The following is a 16,812-nucleotide window of genomic DNA, read 5'->3' on the forward strand; positions in this document are numbered from 1 at the left end:
CCATCAGCTGCTCCAGCTTCCTGTTCATCCAGGCAGAGGTGGGGAAGTGCTGAGCCCTTGAACTGAGGGCCTGCCTGGCTGACACTGGGTCCCTGTGGTGACTCCAGCGCAGACCTGCCTTCGAGGGAACAGCAGCCTATTGAGTACCCAGGATGTGTCAGGGCCGAGGTCCCAACCAGGGAGCACACAAGGAACCTAGAACCAGTGGCAGAAGTAATAGCACCAGCTGTCTCCTGCAGAATACGTTTCTCAATCCCCTATGCAGCGTACCCTCAGTTATAAAAGCAGACCCAGATGCCAGCTCACAGTGGGGCTCAGAGGGCCAGGAGCATCATTTCCCCTCCTCGCTGGGGTGTGCCATTCCCTAGAGGGTAGGACCACCCTTGACGACACATTGATTCTGCCCTCACAGCGTAGGCATGTAGTCCCAAGGGCCCGGCTGTGTTTGGTGGGGAAGGCAGGGGACAGGCCTCATGCCAGGCCTCCTGCACTCACTGGCCTTGTGGCCTTGGCCAGTCACGCCATAGGGGCCTCAGTGTCCTCATCTGTGCACTGCATATGGCAATGAGCTGCTGATAGACAGTGTTCCCAGCCCAGACAGTGCTGTGTCAGTGTTATCTAGTGTGATTCCCATTACCCTGCCCCTGTTACCTGGGGTCAGCCCTGCAGTTTGATTGAAGTCCATTTTTAAGAGCCACAGGAAGGACCTATTGTCCAGAATTCTGGATAGGAGTCCTGTCCTGCCATTCGCTGGTCCCTGTGTAACCAAGTTTCTTCCCCTACATCTGTCCAGTGGGGAGTTGGGCTTTGATGGGCTCTAAGGCCACCTCCACCAATGACATCAGGGGTTCTCTAACTCTCCCCATGTCCCCATCTGTGGGCTGGACCACCTGCCCCTCCCAGGTGAGGGGAGGCGGTGGAGGGAGACTGGGAAGGCAGCCCAGCAGCCTCTACCATCAGACTCTGTGTTTGCCTTCCTGCACCCATCCCGTGGACCTCATTATCAGGAACTGTCATTTGGGTGACCCATCTGAGCCCAGAGGAGCTGGAGGTAAGGTCTAGTTTTGCATGCAGATCTAGAGGCATTAGATCACCACCTCCAAAGGCCGGGGTTGTTCTTACCTGCCCAGCTTTCCCCTGAAGAATGCCAGAATTGGGGAGGTGGGCTGGGCTAGGCATCCTATGGCCGAGCCAGGCAGCCCACTCAGGGGAGATGAACTTGCTTCCCAGAGGAGCCCCAGCTCCTGATGACCAGTCCAGCTGCTGGTTGGGGAGCAACGCCCTGGAATGAATCACCTCAACCGCAAGGGGAACCGTCCTGGTACTGCATGTCCTGGCTGCCTGGAGCAAGCACCATCTTTGCAAGCCACCAAGTGAAGGGCCTGATCTCTCAAATACTCACGGCCTGCCTGGCAGGGGTGGGTGGGGAATGGCATTCCTGACACTGTCAGGAGCTTGGTGCAAATTGACATTGGAATTCCAGCTATGCTGGTTATCCGCCTCTGGCCATTTTCATGTGAGTTTGTCCTGCCCTGAGGGTGTTCTAGGGTGAAGAAAGGATCTGGGGGAGTTCAGCCTCAGAGGACACTCCGTGCACCCTTCCCTCAGCAGATATTTTTCAGAGCCCTCTGTACCAGCCACTGGGCTGGGCATCAGAGAGAGTCCAGAGGTGAGAACAGTCAGGCCCAGCCTCCAGGGGCTCAGCCTGGCCAGGCCAGCCTGTGTCTTGTTGTACACAGGTCTGCACAGGGGGTCTTGGGAGCCCAGAGCTGGCATATGGGTGGCAGTCCCTGCCACAGAGAGTCAGGAGAAGCTGCAGGGAGAAGGCTGCACCTGAGCCTTCAAGAGAAGGCAGGTGTTCCCCAGACAGGGACGGCTAGCAGGGCAGCTCAGGTAGAGGGGACAGCCCAGGCAGAGCCATGGAGGTGCAGGAGAGCCTTGGCGGGTCTCGGGGGCTCCCAGAAGAGTTGAGATGCAGTTATCAGTGATGGGGCCACTGATGTGCAGGTTGCACTCACCGGGGTCCTGCTGCGAGGCATTTTCTTCCTCATCTTAGGATGAGGGAAGCTGAATACCTGCCAGGGTCCACAGCAGAGCCAAGACTGGAGTGGAGGCCATGGGACTCCCAGCCATGTCCTCCCATCTCCTCCTTACACTCAGTCAAAAGGTCTTCCGACGTCAAACCTAGAAGTGTTTGAGACCCATTTACTCCAGTCCCTTTGCTTCATGGGTGGGGAAACCGACACCCAGAAGGGATTCACGGTTGATGTAAGGCTGCCCAGCTGGCAGCTGACCACTGACCACAGAGATGGTGACAGCTTCCCACTGTGACCAGACAGGTCCCTGGATCAGCCCAAGCTGCCACCTGTCTGCATCCCACCCCCCAACTTTCTGCACTTGCAGTGACCCACGGTGGCACCTGCACACCTCATCACATCTCAGAGCCCCCTCCATGGCAGGGGCCCCCACTGTGAATCGTCTTCAGCGGTTCTGCCTGATTGCTCTTGAACACTTTCCTTATCCCCTCCTGCCTGCAGAACTCTCCCCCTTGGCTGCCTGCCAACCCATTGACCTGGCACCCACCACTGGCCCCTGGATACTCTCACTCCAGCCTCAGGGAGCAAAGGGTTGAGCTGAGAAATCGGCAAGAAAATGTCAAACTCTTAACACAGTTTCCTGTCTCTGGAAAGGCTGGCAGTGGAGGAAGGGATGAAAAGCCTTGGAAAAAATCTCATTAAAAGGCTCTTCAGGCACTTTGGCCTGCGAATGAGTCTTCGCAAGTTCTGGTTTGGTGAGTTTTTGCAAAGGAATGTGGACAAGATGAGCGAAGGACTTCAAAGACTGGGGGACTTGCAGCTGGGAGCAGACAGCAGGGAGGCGGGGTGAGTGCTGTGGCCTCCAGTTCTGCTGGGCAGGCTCTGCCCTCATGGAGCAGGGATCCTGTGTGACCCATGGGAAGGGGCACTGAGTGGCACCTCTGAGGCCTCTGCAGTCAGCAGCTTTGACAAGGACCCAGCCCCTGCTTGGTTGAGGTGGTGAGAGTCCCAAAGCCAGTGGAGGTAATGGCTGCATACAGTCCTTATGGAGGGACCTTTGGCTTTCTAATCCCCGAAGGCAAATTGCCCGGCATCTTGTAAATGTGACCTAAGAAGATGCCTCTGGGGTCTGGCCTGTTTCCATCATGCTGTGGCACTTGGTTGTTCGCAGCCTCTCCAGCCCAGCCCGTGAGCTCTGCCCCGTCCAGTGCCAGTTATTGAATGAGCTGCAGCCCTGCAGGAGCTCACAGCCTGACAAGGAAAGGAAGACACTTATACCTGTAACTCACGGAGAACGTGTTGAGGGCTGCCCGAAGCAGAAAGTACTCTCTGTGAAAGTTTCCAGGCTGTTAAAGAGGGAAGGAACCAGGAAGGGGAATGTAAAGGATAAGCAGGTCTTAGACCCATGGACAGGGGAGAAAAGGCAGGCTGCAGAGAGAATGGGCCCAGAGACAGGGCAGTGCAGAGCTTGCATAAGAACAACAAATGACACATTCATCTGAGCCCAAGAGAGGTGTAGCCCTGAACACCAGGTGGAGGGGTCGGGGCTTTACCTGTGAGGCAGCAGGGAGTCCTCAAGGTTTGAAGCAGGATGCAGTGCTATTGTCAGGGCTGTATTCTAGAACCATGAGTGAACTAGGGGGCCCATGAGTACTGGTGAGGAGGGACGCAGCTTCTGTCTGCCCATCCCCCCAATGATCCCCCTCTTCCCCGCCATGTCCCTACACATGCCACGTGAACTGGCACAGACCGAGAGCTGGGGAGGGGCCTGATGTAGGAGTCCAGAAGGCGAACAGCATGTGGGCAGGCATCCCAGGAGACCGAGGCCGCCCTTTTCAAGATGGAGAGGAACAACACAGGCTCTGCAGTCAGATACCTGAATCCAAGTCCCGCTTCCGTCTCTTTCCCCGCACCCGATGCTAGGCAAGGTACTGCACCTTCCTGAGCATCACAGGATGCTTGCCTCAGCAAGAAGTAAGACTTGGCAGATAAGCCCTACACACAGATGGTGCTCAGTACACGCCAGTCTCTGCTTCTCCCAGCTTTTCCAGAGCCTTCAGAAATCACCATGGAAGCAGCAGAGTGGACAGAGCCCTGGGTGAGTCCAGGCTGTCCTTGCTGCACTAGGTGACTTGGGCAGGTATCTGGCAGGTATCTTCTCCACTTGCATCGATAAAATGAGGGTCTGGGGTCTGATTAATAAACTTGCTTCCAGTTTAAGGGTTCCATGACTAGACCACTTTCCTCTCAGTCCAAGGATGGCAGGAAGGTCCCATCTCCTCCAAGGAGGGGAGGAGGAGCAGGACATTATCAAGAACTTGCCTCTTGTCCTTCAGATTGCTTGATGACATCTATTTGTATCCGGCTTAGAGCAGCTGGGTTCGTGTTGACTGCTGGGTACTCAGTCTTCAACCGGCAAATACCTCCGGCAGCTCCGGAGGAGGTCGGGTGGGTGTAACAGGGCCAAGAAGAGCTGAGGGGCAGTGGGGGTGCATGGCAGTTAGGGTTGTTTTTCTTTTGTCTGTCCCTTCATTGATTAATATAGCAAAGGAGAGAGTTTTCAAACAGTAGGCATGTCTGGGTCCAGGCAGGCAAGTGATTAATCTTAGTTTGTTGCTGCTGACAGCTAGGAGCAAGAAATAATAAAGGTTTGGGGGCGGGTGGGAGTGGGGATATGAGGAAAGGCTGCTCTCCCGTCATCTATCAGCAGGGAGCAAGTTTCCACTTCCTTCTGCCATCCAAGCATCCCCTTGTTGGGTTAACATCTGAGACTCGACACTTAGTTCCATGGTGGTTGCTTGCTCCCATGTGTGAGCCACCAGGGCGGTCCCTGCAAGGCCACAGTGGGACCTCCCTGGCCATTGTTGAGTTCCCTGCACAGCCCCAGCATACCTGAATACCTGACAGTGGACTTAGTCGGTCACTGTGTTCCCCAGCCAGGCCCCTGCAGGGATGATGAAGCCTTTTAAGAGCAAACTTCAGGGAAGGCAGGTGTGTGCAGCTCGGGTACAGTACTGCTCACCTCGGGACCCCCACACTGCTCAGCTGTGGTTGCAGGGGCCCTGAGCTCCTGGCCACGTGCCCCATGACTCCCCCAACAGAGGGAGCTCTGCACAGTGGTGAAGACAATGGCTCTGGATCTTGGCTTAGGCTGTTGAAACCCAGCTCCACCACATACTAACAGGGTAGTGTTGGGCAAAGGGACTGAACATCTCTGAGCCTTGGTTTTCTCATCTATAAAATGGGTTTCACAGGTGTATTAATGAAGAGACAATATATGTGAAGTGCTTAGCATATGCCCCAGCATATAGTGAGTGCTCTATCAGTGGTAGCTCAAATATCTTTATTATAGACCTCAGAGAGCCACAGTTTGTGAGGGAAAGAGCTCGGTGTGGCCCAGTGCATTGCAAATTGTCTGGGTTCAACCTGGAAGTCTCCATCTGTGCCCACATCCACTGTCCTTTACGATGATGGGTTCTAGATTTTATGTGGCCACAGCTGGAAAGTATGCTGGAGAATCTCACAGAGCTGGAGTCCAATCCAGGCTACCCTCTTCCTGGATAACCTGTCTTGAACCTCTCACCTCTCTTGCACTCTGTACATTGTGCTTTGGTGTGACCTTGGATGAGTGAGTGAACTTCTCTGACCTCCTAGTTGCTCATCAGGAGCTGGAGATGATGACCACTCAACAGGTATCCTTTTTCATCACCATGCTGCTGCCCCTCCAGCTCTCCTGCCCATCTTCTGAACTTGTGGTCTGGCCTCCTCATCTCATAGGGAAGCATGTTGGCAGCCAGTCACGGTAGCAGCTCCAGGAGTACCCTGAGCAGAAATCTTGGGGTTTAGGGAACAGAAAGAGACTTTTTCCATTTTCTGGTCCAATATCTTGAACAAGTGGAGATACTGAGGCCCAGAAAGAGGAAGAAGCTTGCCTGCCTCTGGCTTTCCCAGCAGGCCCTGTTTGCTAGCAGCATTTGAGCCAGCCTGAGTCAGGGCAGCAGGGGTGGTGGGGGAAGAGGGGGTCTATCTCTTTGCTCTTATCACATGGAGGATTTCATGTCCTTTCAGGGCTGATGGAGGAAAAATGAACTTTCTGCTCAATTAGCGTGCTTCGTGTTTTCTCCTTCTAAAAGGTTTAAAAGAAATGCCACAATTAGAAGCAGCTGCTGTAGGCAAAACAGAGACTCCTCAAACGCTCTTTGCAGAGAACTAAATGAGAACAGTGAACTGTAGAATGTGCAGATGCCTTGCAGGATAAGAGAGTGCACCATTGAGAGGACACTGTGAGGAATATTAGATGACATTTGCCTTTTTTCAGAATTACTGAGAAAATGTGCCCTGCTGGTGGTAAAACATTGCCAAGGATGCCACCCTCAACATTAGACTGGCACCTCTCCTGTACTCCGAGCCTGGTGCTTTGGTGATTCTGGCTCGGTAGGGGTGGAGAGTGTAGGAACAGCCCTGGGCCTATGCCCAGGAGACCTGGGTTCAAATCCTAGCTCTGCCTCTGACAAGTTATGGTATCCCAAACTAGTCACCATGATTTGCACCCTTCCTTACTGAAGGGTTCAGACAGACTCTAGTTTGAGTTCTGCCTATTCTCTGAGCCCTCTGTTTACTGTCTAGTGCAGCAAGTGTAAATCCTGCCCCACCACCTGCTCTGGGCTGCTGTAACATGTCAGTAAGGTGATACGGGTCAGCATGCCCAGCACAGGGCCTGATATTTGGGAACAGCCAGCTTTCACACTGTGATAGTATGTTCGAGAAGGGTAGCAACCATTGCCATCATTTTTACAGATAAAGAAACTGGTGTTCACATTACGTCACAGTTAATGAGTAAAGAGATGAGATTGCAACACAGCTCGAGGCCTCTTTCTACCTTGTGGGATCTCCCGCAATAGAAACACCCCCATTCCTCTCCAGCAGGCACTGAGAAGCCCAGCCAATGGCCAACCAGGTCTCTGGACCTAAGCTGGATTTTCTGACAGGACCTGTGACCATGAGCCCTGTGCCCAGCATTTCTCAGACACCTTTCCCCAGGCAGTGGTGACATGGAGAAAGCCCAGAGACCTGAAACCAGAGGGGCTGGTTCTGAGTGGCTATAAACCAACAGTGTCAGCATCCATGACCCAACGGGAGGAGTCTAGCTTCTTCTCTGGGTCCAGCCCTCAAGCAGCTGTGAAGAAAGTGCAACTCATTGCTCCTACTTTACGGAAGAGGAAACAGAGGCTCAAAGGGGTTTAGGAACCTAAGGCCATGTTGTCAGGGAGGGGCAGAGGCTGAGCCTGCCCAGCTCCTGGACCACTGTTCTTTCCTGACCATTCTCAGCCATTTGCTCCAGCTAAGCTTAGAAGTTCTCCGTTTGCACTCAGGTGCTAGGCTGATGATGCTGAGACTGTCTGGTAGCAAAGTAGGAGGCCAAGGCCAACTCAGAGGGGCCAGTGGCAGGCGGCCTACATAGCTGATGAGAGAGAAGTTTAGGAAGCCCTATCTGGCCCTGGGTGTGTGATAGATCAGGAGCGAAGGTCTAGGGCAGTGGAAGTAGAAAGGAGAGGTGTGTGGAGGTAGAATTGATGAGAGGGAGGAGGAATGAGGACTCAAGGACCACATCCAGATTTCGGAGCAGCTGGGTGGATAGTGGCACTCCTGGCTGCAACGTAGACCTGGAAAAGACCCAGGAAAACAGACTCCCTGCAGCTCAGCTTCCCGCTTCCCACTGCTGCCTAAAATGCAGAGGCAAGAGGTGCTTGCACTCATTCTGCCTCACTCTGCCAGTTCACGGCCCAGTGCACCACCCCCCAACCTGGCAGTGCGAGACGTGCCCGTCAACAGGCTGGGGTTCCCTCCCTGGACTGCTGCGTCTCCCCTCTGAGCCAGGGATGCAGCACTACCCTTTGTTTTACCGGAGCTCGTTGGTCTTCTCCAGCGTCTGAGCAGCCCCGATTACATTTCCAGCCGGTTTTTAATTGTCTCATATCAGCCCACATAAATCTGCCTGTGCGGCTCCGCCACCAGGGAAGCATTCCGACTGCCCGTCTGTCTCCAGGAAACCTCCTGTGCCCCGGGACAGTTGCCTTCTGAGGCACTGGGTGGTCTCTCCAAATGAGAAAAACATCTCTTTCCAATCACATTTCTAACATCTTGTTAATTTGAATTATTTAACAATATTTTTTGCAAAAGCCATCTGGGAATGAGTTGGTTGGCGACTTGCGAGAAGGCGTACAGGGTGCTGCAGGGAAGGCCACGAGGACAGCTGCAGACATCACATCTGCCATCAGTGAAAGGGTGGCTGCATGGAGAGGAAGGCTGTGATCAGCAGCCCGGGGATTACAGCCTGAATCCCACCATTCCTACCAGCCAGGAGGTCACCAGTGAGTCACTTCCCATCTCAGCCTCTCAGCCCTGAGGCCCAGATTTGCAATGGCAGCGGAAGCTCTTGTAAACTCTGAGAGGCTGCACAGATGCAGGTAGGGTCGTTTACAGAACCTTTGTGCTGTAGGGGCTTATTTTACTGATAGCTGGGTAAGCAATGCCAAGGCCCCACAGGAAACATGATTGGCCTTTACCTGGAGGCATTTGGTGGGGCTTGAAGCAACTAACTTCACATGGTAAAATCCCAGTGTTAAGGCAGGGCCTGACCGTTCCCCAGACCTTTGGGGAGTCAGAGCCCAAAGGGAGTTGAATCATCCAGGTCAAGACCCTGGTGGGGTCAACTGAGGCACAGGAAGGCAAGAGGACCTTCCTGCGGTCCTGTGGAAGGCTGCTGGTAGAGCCCCCAGATGTCCCAGCTCCCACCCCAGGGTTATCACCCTTTGGAGCCCGGTAAGCGCTGTATTTTCTTCTCTCATTTTCTCCACAGACATTGTCAGTACTTGAGGCAGATTTATAAAATCAGACGTCAAATTTTATAGCCCTCGTCTTCGCTCCCGCAGTTCGAATGCTAGGGCTATAAAATGAGGTTTTGTTGTGTGTGCGGCACACTCTCACGCACGCGCCCTTGCCCTCTGTTGGAGCAGAGGCTGTTCCATCCGCGGGTCTGTGTCTTGCACCTGCTCTTCTCTAGGAAGCTCCCCTGTGAGCAGCCTCCATCCTCCTTCCAGCACGAGTGTTTTCTGCCACTTTAAATAATGCTTTGCTTTTTTTTTTTTTCTTATCTTTTTAAAGATTATTTCACCCAAGAGGAATATCAGAAACAATTGGGTTTGGCAAAGCCAGCTTATTACAAATGCTTTAATTAAAACCATTTTTTTAATTTTAATTTTATTTTTGCCATTTCCTTTGGAAAATCCACACTCTGCTTATGGCCTCAGGCAGCTTGGAGATCCCCCTGCCACGTTTTAAGCACAGGCTTTCAGGGCAGGGCTTATAGACAAGTCAGGAGCGTGGCTTTCACCACTGAGCTCTTATCGTGCCCTGGGCTGTCAGCTGGGTGAGGAGACAAAGACATGTCAGACTCTAAGCTCACAGTCTAGACAAGGAGACAGGACGGTAGGGAAGTACTGTGATGGACAGAGGTGTGGCAGAAGACAAAGCGCGGGAGGAAGAAAGTGTGACTAGGGGCATCTTGGAAGTCTTCCTGGAGGAGGGGCCAGTTGAGGAGGACTTCAGATGTTAAGATGTTTGAGAGGAGAAAACTGGGGAAGTTATGGGGAAGCAACAGTGAAGTACAAGGACATTTAGGTTGGAGATGAAAGGAAAGGCCTACGCAGTGTAAGTCCCAGCTTGGCTAGGGTGGCCGGCTGTTCAGTTTTCCCTTGGAAGTGACAGAGCCTCTCTCTGTTTTGTAAAATGTCACCCAGTTTTTGTTTCCAGGTTAAAACTGAGGTGCATAAAATGTTACAGCTCTCCTAGAATTTGTCTAGCAGATTTTCCAGTTTTTACTAGAAACCCCCCCAGTAAAAAATCTAGGTACATAAACCGTGGGACCTTGCTTTCTAAATTTGCTGTCTAACATCTGATTTTGACCCTCAGGGTTGTAGCGTGAGATGATTTGTCATCTGCTAGGAACCTTTCTTGGCTGAGCATTCCTTTGGGAATGTGTCTTTCGGTCTCAACACCCCAGAGGGCCTGGCACATGATAGATACCCAGGAAACATTTGGAGATTATATTCAGGAGAAAAATAATCACAACATTCAAAATGAGCCATGATTGTAATAAAATCAGATTACAAAGGTCAGCCCAGTCGGTAGCCATATATCACATGCATGTACCCGTGTGTGGGAAAAATATAGGAAGGCACTATGCCAAATTGTGATTAACCACTATCTGCGCTGATGAAATGGCAGGTTTTTATCTTCTTTTTATTTTAGATTTGTGTTTTCTGGATTTTCCACAGTGAATCTCTTTTATAATGGTGTTTTGTTTTGTTTTTTGAGACAGAGTCCCACTCTGTCACCCAGGCTGGAGTGCAATGGCGCTATCTCGGCTCACGGCAACCTCCGCCTCTCAAGTTCAAGCAATTCTCCTACCTTGGCCTCCAGAGTAGCTGGGATTACAGGTGTGCACCACCACACCCAGCTAATTTTTGTATTTTTTTGTTTTTAATAGAGATGTGGTTTCACCATGTTGGTCAGGCTGGTCTCGAACTCCTGACCTCAGGTGATCTGCCTTCTTTGGCCTCCTAAAGTTGCCAGGCCTATAATAGAGATTTTTTTTTTCCTTTAACAAGGCAGAGCAGGAAGCTCATTGGCTTTGGAGTTAGGAAACGCATTTCTGGTTCCAGATCTGTCTTGAGCTTTTCTTTGTGACTTCTCTGTGCCTCAGTTATTTGGGGGTACTCTAATTGGCTCAAGAGAAAGAGCATAGAGTATCATAGCTAAGAAGGTAGACCACCTGGAGCCAGAATCCCTCCCTGGTTCAGATCTCGATTCTGCGTCTTACTAGCTGTGTGGCCTCCATTTCTGCATCTGTACAATGGGGAGAGTAATAGTTCCTACATCTCAGGATTGTTGTGAGGCATAAATGCAGTCGTGGTCCAGGACCACGATTTTGTACACTCTGCAGCCCTAGTCAGCTCTTTCTGATTCCCCACAGCAACCTCACTTTACGCTGAAGGAGACAGACTCAGAGAGATGAGGGGCTCACCTGTGGCCACACCAGTGCTCTACATCCCATCCCTCCATCCCTTCAACAACTCCCCACCACCTCCCAGTCTGCCAGAGAGCAAGCCGTGTGCCCATCATTTCCTCCTGGCACTAAAGGCGTATGCCCCACCGAGGCCGAGCACAACCTCGCAGGGAGAAACGCACTTGCACGGTGCTGGGCAGGCTTCTCTTAGCTCCTGGTATAGCTTGAACAGGCGTCTGCAGAGTGTTCTCAGAGGCAGGAAGAATGATGCCAGTAACAGTGATTAGAAACTCGAGGCAGTGTAGGATTCTGACACATCGATGGTAAGATGACTGAGGCAGTAAATGCAGGAGATGGTGTGACCTGGACACCCACATTTTAGACTCACAGTCTCCAAATATTCGCATAACTCCATGTCGAGTTCAGATTTTCAGGCTAGGAAAATACATTTTCCTGTTCTGAATTGTTCCAACCCTAACCAAAATGTCATCTCTGAAGAAGCTAGGTTGCCTGTTTTACTTCTGTGGGAGCTGTGTTTTCAGGAAGCAGTCAGTTCCTATAGTAAGTAACTTTGTGGAACTCAATTACTTGCAGACGTGCAGGGGGGAAAAAAAACAGCAGTAATTAATGTGGTCAAACCCAAGCCAAATAATAAAATGAAAGCTTTGTTGTCTGTCACGGCAGAAATCAATTTCATTAGGGAGCAAAGAGCCAGAGATTTAATTTTGAGAAAATTCTCCACCCTGTAGAAAGAGGTTGTCAAGAAGCTGCCAGAATGAATGTCCAACATGAGAAGATTTGCCCCCCAGAACCCCGACTATGAAGAGCTGACAGTGACCTTTCAACGTTCCATTTCCAAACCTTCCAAGTGTGGCCAAAGCCAGTGGGCTTTTGCTTCTTAAAATTCTTGGACCCAGTTGTACACAGTGGCTCACGCCTATAGTCCTAGCACTTTGGGAGGCCAAGGCAGGAGGATTGCTTGAGCCTAGGAGTTCAATACCAGCCTGGGCAACATAGTGAGATGTGTTCTCTACAAAAGAAAGAAATGAATTAGCTGGGCATGGTGGCTCACACCTGTAATCCTAAACTACTCAGGAGGCTGAGGCAGGAGGATCACTTAAGCCCAGGAGTTAGAGGTTCCGGTGAGCTATGAATGTGCCACTGTACTCCAGCCTGGGCAACAAAGCAAGACCCCCATCCCTTCCCACCACAGAAAAGCTCTCGGCCCCATGCCCCTTTTGGGGTGGTCAAGAGATGAGTATTACTATACCTGATGACATCTGCATGTCAGTAAGACCCTGTCTCTTGGGACTTGGGAGGGGCTGGAAGAGGGAGGGACTCAGGAGGTCCACAGACCCCAAAAAGGAGTTCAACTGAAGCTCAGGAGTGTCTGTGTTAATGACGGAGTTGTGTCTGACCAGCAGGGCTGATGGCCAAGCTGGACAGACCCCACAGGACCCTGTTTAGTTGCTGGCTCCCGCTGTGTGACTGCCTGGGGAATGGGCAGCAGAAATGACCAGGATGGGAAAGGACAGGAAATTCTGCCCCAGGGGGACAGCTGGAAAAGAGCAGCCCGGGTCTTCCTGTCTCTGAGGGACCTTCGCAGGGCAGAAGCAGTGGCCTTGGCCTTGGCCTGCAGGAGCTAGAGCTCGGAGCTGGGCTAACCTCAGCAAGCTGTAGTTAGCCGCATTTCAGCTCAGGACATGGAAGAACTTAACCATGGGCAAAGCTGTCTGTTTGGAAGGGGTTGTCTTGGTGGGGAATGAGCTCTCTGGTGATGGTGGTAAGTAGCAAAGCTGGACAGTAAATATTGCACATATTACAGAGGAGTTTCCATCATCAGATGGAGCTAGAATGATGGTTCTCAAACTTGAACATGCATCAGAATCTCTTAGAGGGTGAGTTTAAAACAGATTTTGGTTGCAAAGAGACCCAGGGGGCCACAGGCTTAATAAATAAGTCTCTGGGTACTGGTGGATGTTCTAGGAAACACTTGAATAAACTTTTTTAAAAACCTCCACTCCTCTTCCAGCCCTGGGGCTCCGGGGTGTCTGTAATGAAGGCGAGTCCTTTTGTTTAATATCCTTCCTTCCCATGTTGTGTGAGCATCTCCTATGTGCCAAGCTTCAAAGGTTGTCTCTTCATCATGTAGATGGGGGAACCAAGGCCTGAGAAGGCAGAAGCCAGGACCCCAACACCCACTTCTGAGCTCTTTACTTAGCTTGCAGTGGACTTCAGGGAACATTGTAAACTATTCTCCATTTCACAGATGAAGAAACTGAGGCCTAGATTCCCAAGAACTATTGGGAGTTTTTCCACCAGGAACCACGGTCATTCATATAGTTTGCAAAAGGTCCTTGGCAGGGTTTCTGGGTGGTTCCCAGTCAACCAGATGCCTTTGAAATTCCAGGGAGGAAAAACCACCCTCGGGTTAGATGCAGTGGCCTTTGAGCAGGCAGATCTGTCTTAATCTGCAGTTTTAAAAGACCCCTCTGGATTCTTTTTCTTCTTTTCAAATAAAGTTTTTTGTGTATAATGAAGATATACACCATGATGTTATAGAATACATATAGATAGTAAGAAGGTTACTATAAGCTAGATGCAGTACCTCATGCCTATAATCCCAGCGCTTTGGGAGGCCAAGGCAGGAGAATTGCTTGAGCCTGGGAGTTCAAGACTAGCCTGGGCAACATAGTGAGACCTTGTTCCTATAAAAAGTTTTAAAAATTAGCCAGGCATGGTGGCACACCCCTGTTGTCCTAGCTCCTTGGGTGGCTGAGGCAGGAGGATTCCATGAGCCCAAGCATTTGGGGTTACAAAGTGAGCTATGATTTCACCACTGCTCTCCAGCCTGGGCGACAAAGCAAAACAAAAAAAGTTCCTATAGTGAAACAAATTAACATATCCCTCACCTTACATAGTTATCTTTTTTCTTCTTTTCTCTTTTTTTTTTTTTTTTTTTTTTTTTGTGGCTAGAGCAGCTAACATCTACTCATTTAGCATGAATCCCATATGAAGTACAATTTGTTTATTACCTGTGGTCCTCATGTTGTGCATCAGCTTTCTAGACTTGTTCATCCTGTATGTCTGCTCCTTTGTACCCTCTGACCTACATCTCCCCATCTCCTCCCCACCCTGCCCCAAGGACCCACTGTTTTCTCTATCTCTACATATTTGAATTTGTTTTAGATTCCACATGTAAATGAGATCTATCATACAATATTTTTCCTTTTTTTTTTTTTTTGAGATGGAGTTTTGCTCTTGTTACCTAGGCTGGAGTGCAGTGGCATGATCTTGGCTCACTGCCACCTCTGCCTCCTGGGTTCAAGCGATTCTCCAGCCTCAGCCTCCCGAGCATCTGGGATTACAGGCACCCGCCACCAGGCCTGGCTAATTTTTGTATTTTTAGTAGAGACGGGGTTTCACCGTGTTGGCCAGGCTGGTCTCGAACTCCTGACCTCAGATGATTCACCCACCTTGGCCTCCCAAAGTGCTGGGATTACAGACGTGAGCCACCACCCTCGGCCATATACAATATTTTTCTTTCTGTATCTGGCTTATTTCACTGCCCCTAATGTCCTCCAGGCCTATACCTGTGTGGTGAATGACAAGATCTTTTTTAGGGCGGAATAGTATTCTATCATACATACACCACAGTTTCTTTATCCATTCACCCTTGACAGACCTTCAGTTGTTTTCATGTGCTAACTGTTGTGAATGGCGCTGCAGTGAACATGGAGTACAGATGTCTTTACAAGATGGTGATTTTATTTCCTTTGGGTATATGCCCAGAAAAGGGATTGCTAGGTCATACTGTAGTCCTACTTCTAATTTCCTTACAAAGCTCCTTACTGTTTTCCATAATGGCTGTACCAATCTACATTCCCACCAACAGCGTATAAGAGTTTCCTTTTTTCCACATCCTCGCCAACATTTGTTATCTTTTGACTTTTTGATAATAGCCATTCTACTGGGTATGAAGTGATACCTCCTAGTGGTTTTGACTTGCATATCCCTGATGATTGCAGATGTTGAACACCTTTTCATATACCTGTCAGCCATTTTTCTATGTCTTCTTTGGATAAATGTCTATTCAGGTCTCTTGCCCATTTTGTAATCAGGTTATTTCTTTTTTCACTATGGAGTTGTGTGAGTCCTTTATAAGTTTTGGATGTTAACCCTTTATCACATATATGGTTTGCAAATATTTTGTCACAATCTGTAGGCTGCCATTTCATCTTATTGTTTCCTTTACTGTGCAGGAGGTTGGATGTAGTCCCATTTATTTATTTTGAGCTTTTGATATGATATCCAAAAAAATCATTGCTAAGGCCAGGGTCCAGGAGCTTTCCCCCTAGGCTGTAAGAGTTTTATAGTTTCTGTTTTTCTATTTAGGTCTTTTATCCATTTTGAGTTGATTTTTGTGTATAACAGAAGATATGGGTCCAGTTTCATTCTTTTGCATGTGGAAATCTAGTTTATTAGCACCATTTATTGAAGGGATTATCTTTTCTCCATTGTGTCTTCTTGGTACCCTCATCAAAAATTAGTTGACTCATATGTGTTTGGATTTGTTTCTGGGGTCTCTATTCTGTTCCACTGGTCTATGTGTCTGTTTTTATGCCAGTACCATACTGTTTTGATTACTATAGCTTTGTAATACAATTTCAAACCAGGAAGTGTAATGCCTCCAAGTTTTTTTCTTCTTCAGCATTATTTTGGTTACTCAGGGTCTTTTATGGTTCCACATGAACTTTAGGATTGTTTCTTCATTTGCTGTGAAGAATGACATTGGGGTTTTGATAAGGATTGTTGAGTTTCTCATCTTTACTTTTTTTCTTAAATAAAACTGTAAGTTGGATCGGTGCTTTGTGGATAGTGAGTCTGCTTCATTGCTGTGCTGGTGAACACCCTTGGTCAGTTGGTGAGGAGGCACCTACCAGGGTGGGCCAGGAAGACTGGTAAGGGTGAGCACCATGCTTTACCAAGAGCCAAGGTCCACGGGGTGAGTCGGGATGAGAAATGAGGAGCAGGGGGCATTGCTGCTTCCTTCCCCTCTCCCCTCCCTGCATGTCCCCTCCTCCTGCCACATCCCTCACCCCAGCTTGTCACACCCCATTACTGCAGACTCAGTCTGCTGGTCTTGCCAGAGAATCCTCCACAATAGAGGCATGGGGCAGGGGCTGTATTGCAGAAAGAGAGCAAACCTCTGCCCTTCTCTGAGCCTCAATGTCATCTGTAAAATGATGGCAGGGAACCAAATGATCTCAGAGTATCTGGTTGGTGTCTTGTCTCCCTCAGAAATGTTGCATATAGAGCAGTGCACACAGTAGACACTTAATAAATGCCATTGACCATCTATGACCAGTTTCCTGTTTAGTTCCTTTTCTGTTTTGTTTTTTGAGACAGGGTCTCACTCTGTCACCCAGGCTGGACTGCAGTGGTGTGAACACAACTCACTACAGCCTCAGCCTGCCAGGCTCAAGCAATCCTCCCACCTCAGCCTCCCAAGTAGCCAGGACTACAAGTGTGTGCCACCATGCCCAGCTAATTTTTAAATTTTTTTTACAGAGATGAGGTCTCACAATGTTGCCCAGGCTGGTCTCACAAACTCCTGGGCTCAAGAAATTCTCCCGCCTTGGCCTCCCAAAGTGCTGGGAGTGCGTGAGTCACCATGCCCAGCTTCCTTTTCTGTTTTCATGTGGATGC

At 49.9% G+C, this 16,812-nt stretch overlaps 1 protein-coding gene and 1 non-coding gene across 2 annotated transcripts in view; both read left to right on the forward strand.

The window, feature by feature from the left end:
• Positions 1-16,812, forward strand: part of SHB (SH2 domain containing adaptor protein B) — a 150,774-nt gene that overhangs the window by 123,428 nt on the left and 10,534 nt on the right. The gene's annotated exons all lie outside the window — the stretch shown is intronic.
• Positions 9,868-9,929, forward strand: LOC115836485. The gene has a single exon (XR_004031563.1). It is a non-coding gene; the product is annotated as a U7 small nuclear RNA (small nuclear RNA).

The sequence above is a fragment of the Nomascus leucogenys genome, chromosome 8 (assembly GCF_006542625.1).
Source record: "Nomascus leucogenys isolate Asia chromosome 8, Asia_NLE_v1, whole genome shotgun sequence".
Classification (NCBI taxonomy): domain Eukaryota; kingdom Metazoa; phylum Chordata; class Mammalia; order Primates; family Hylobatidae; genus Nomascus; species Nomascus leucogenys.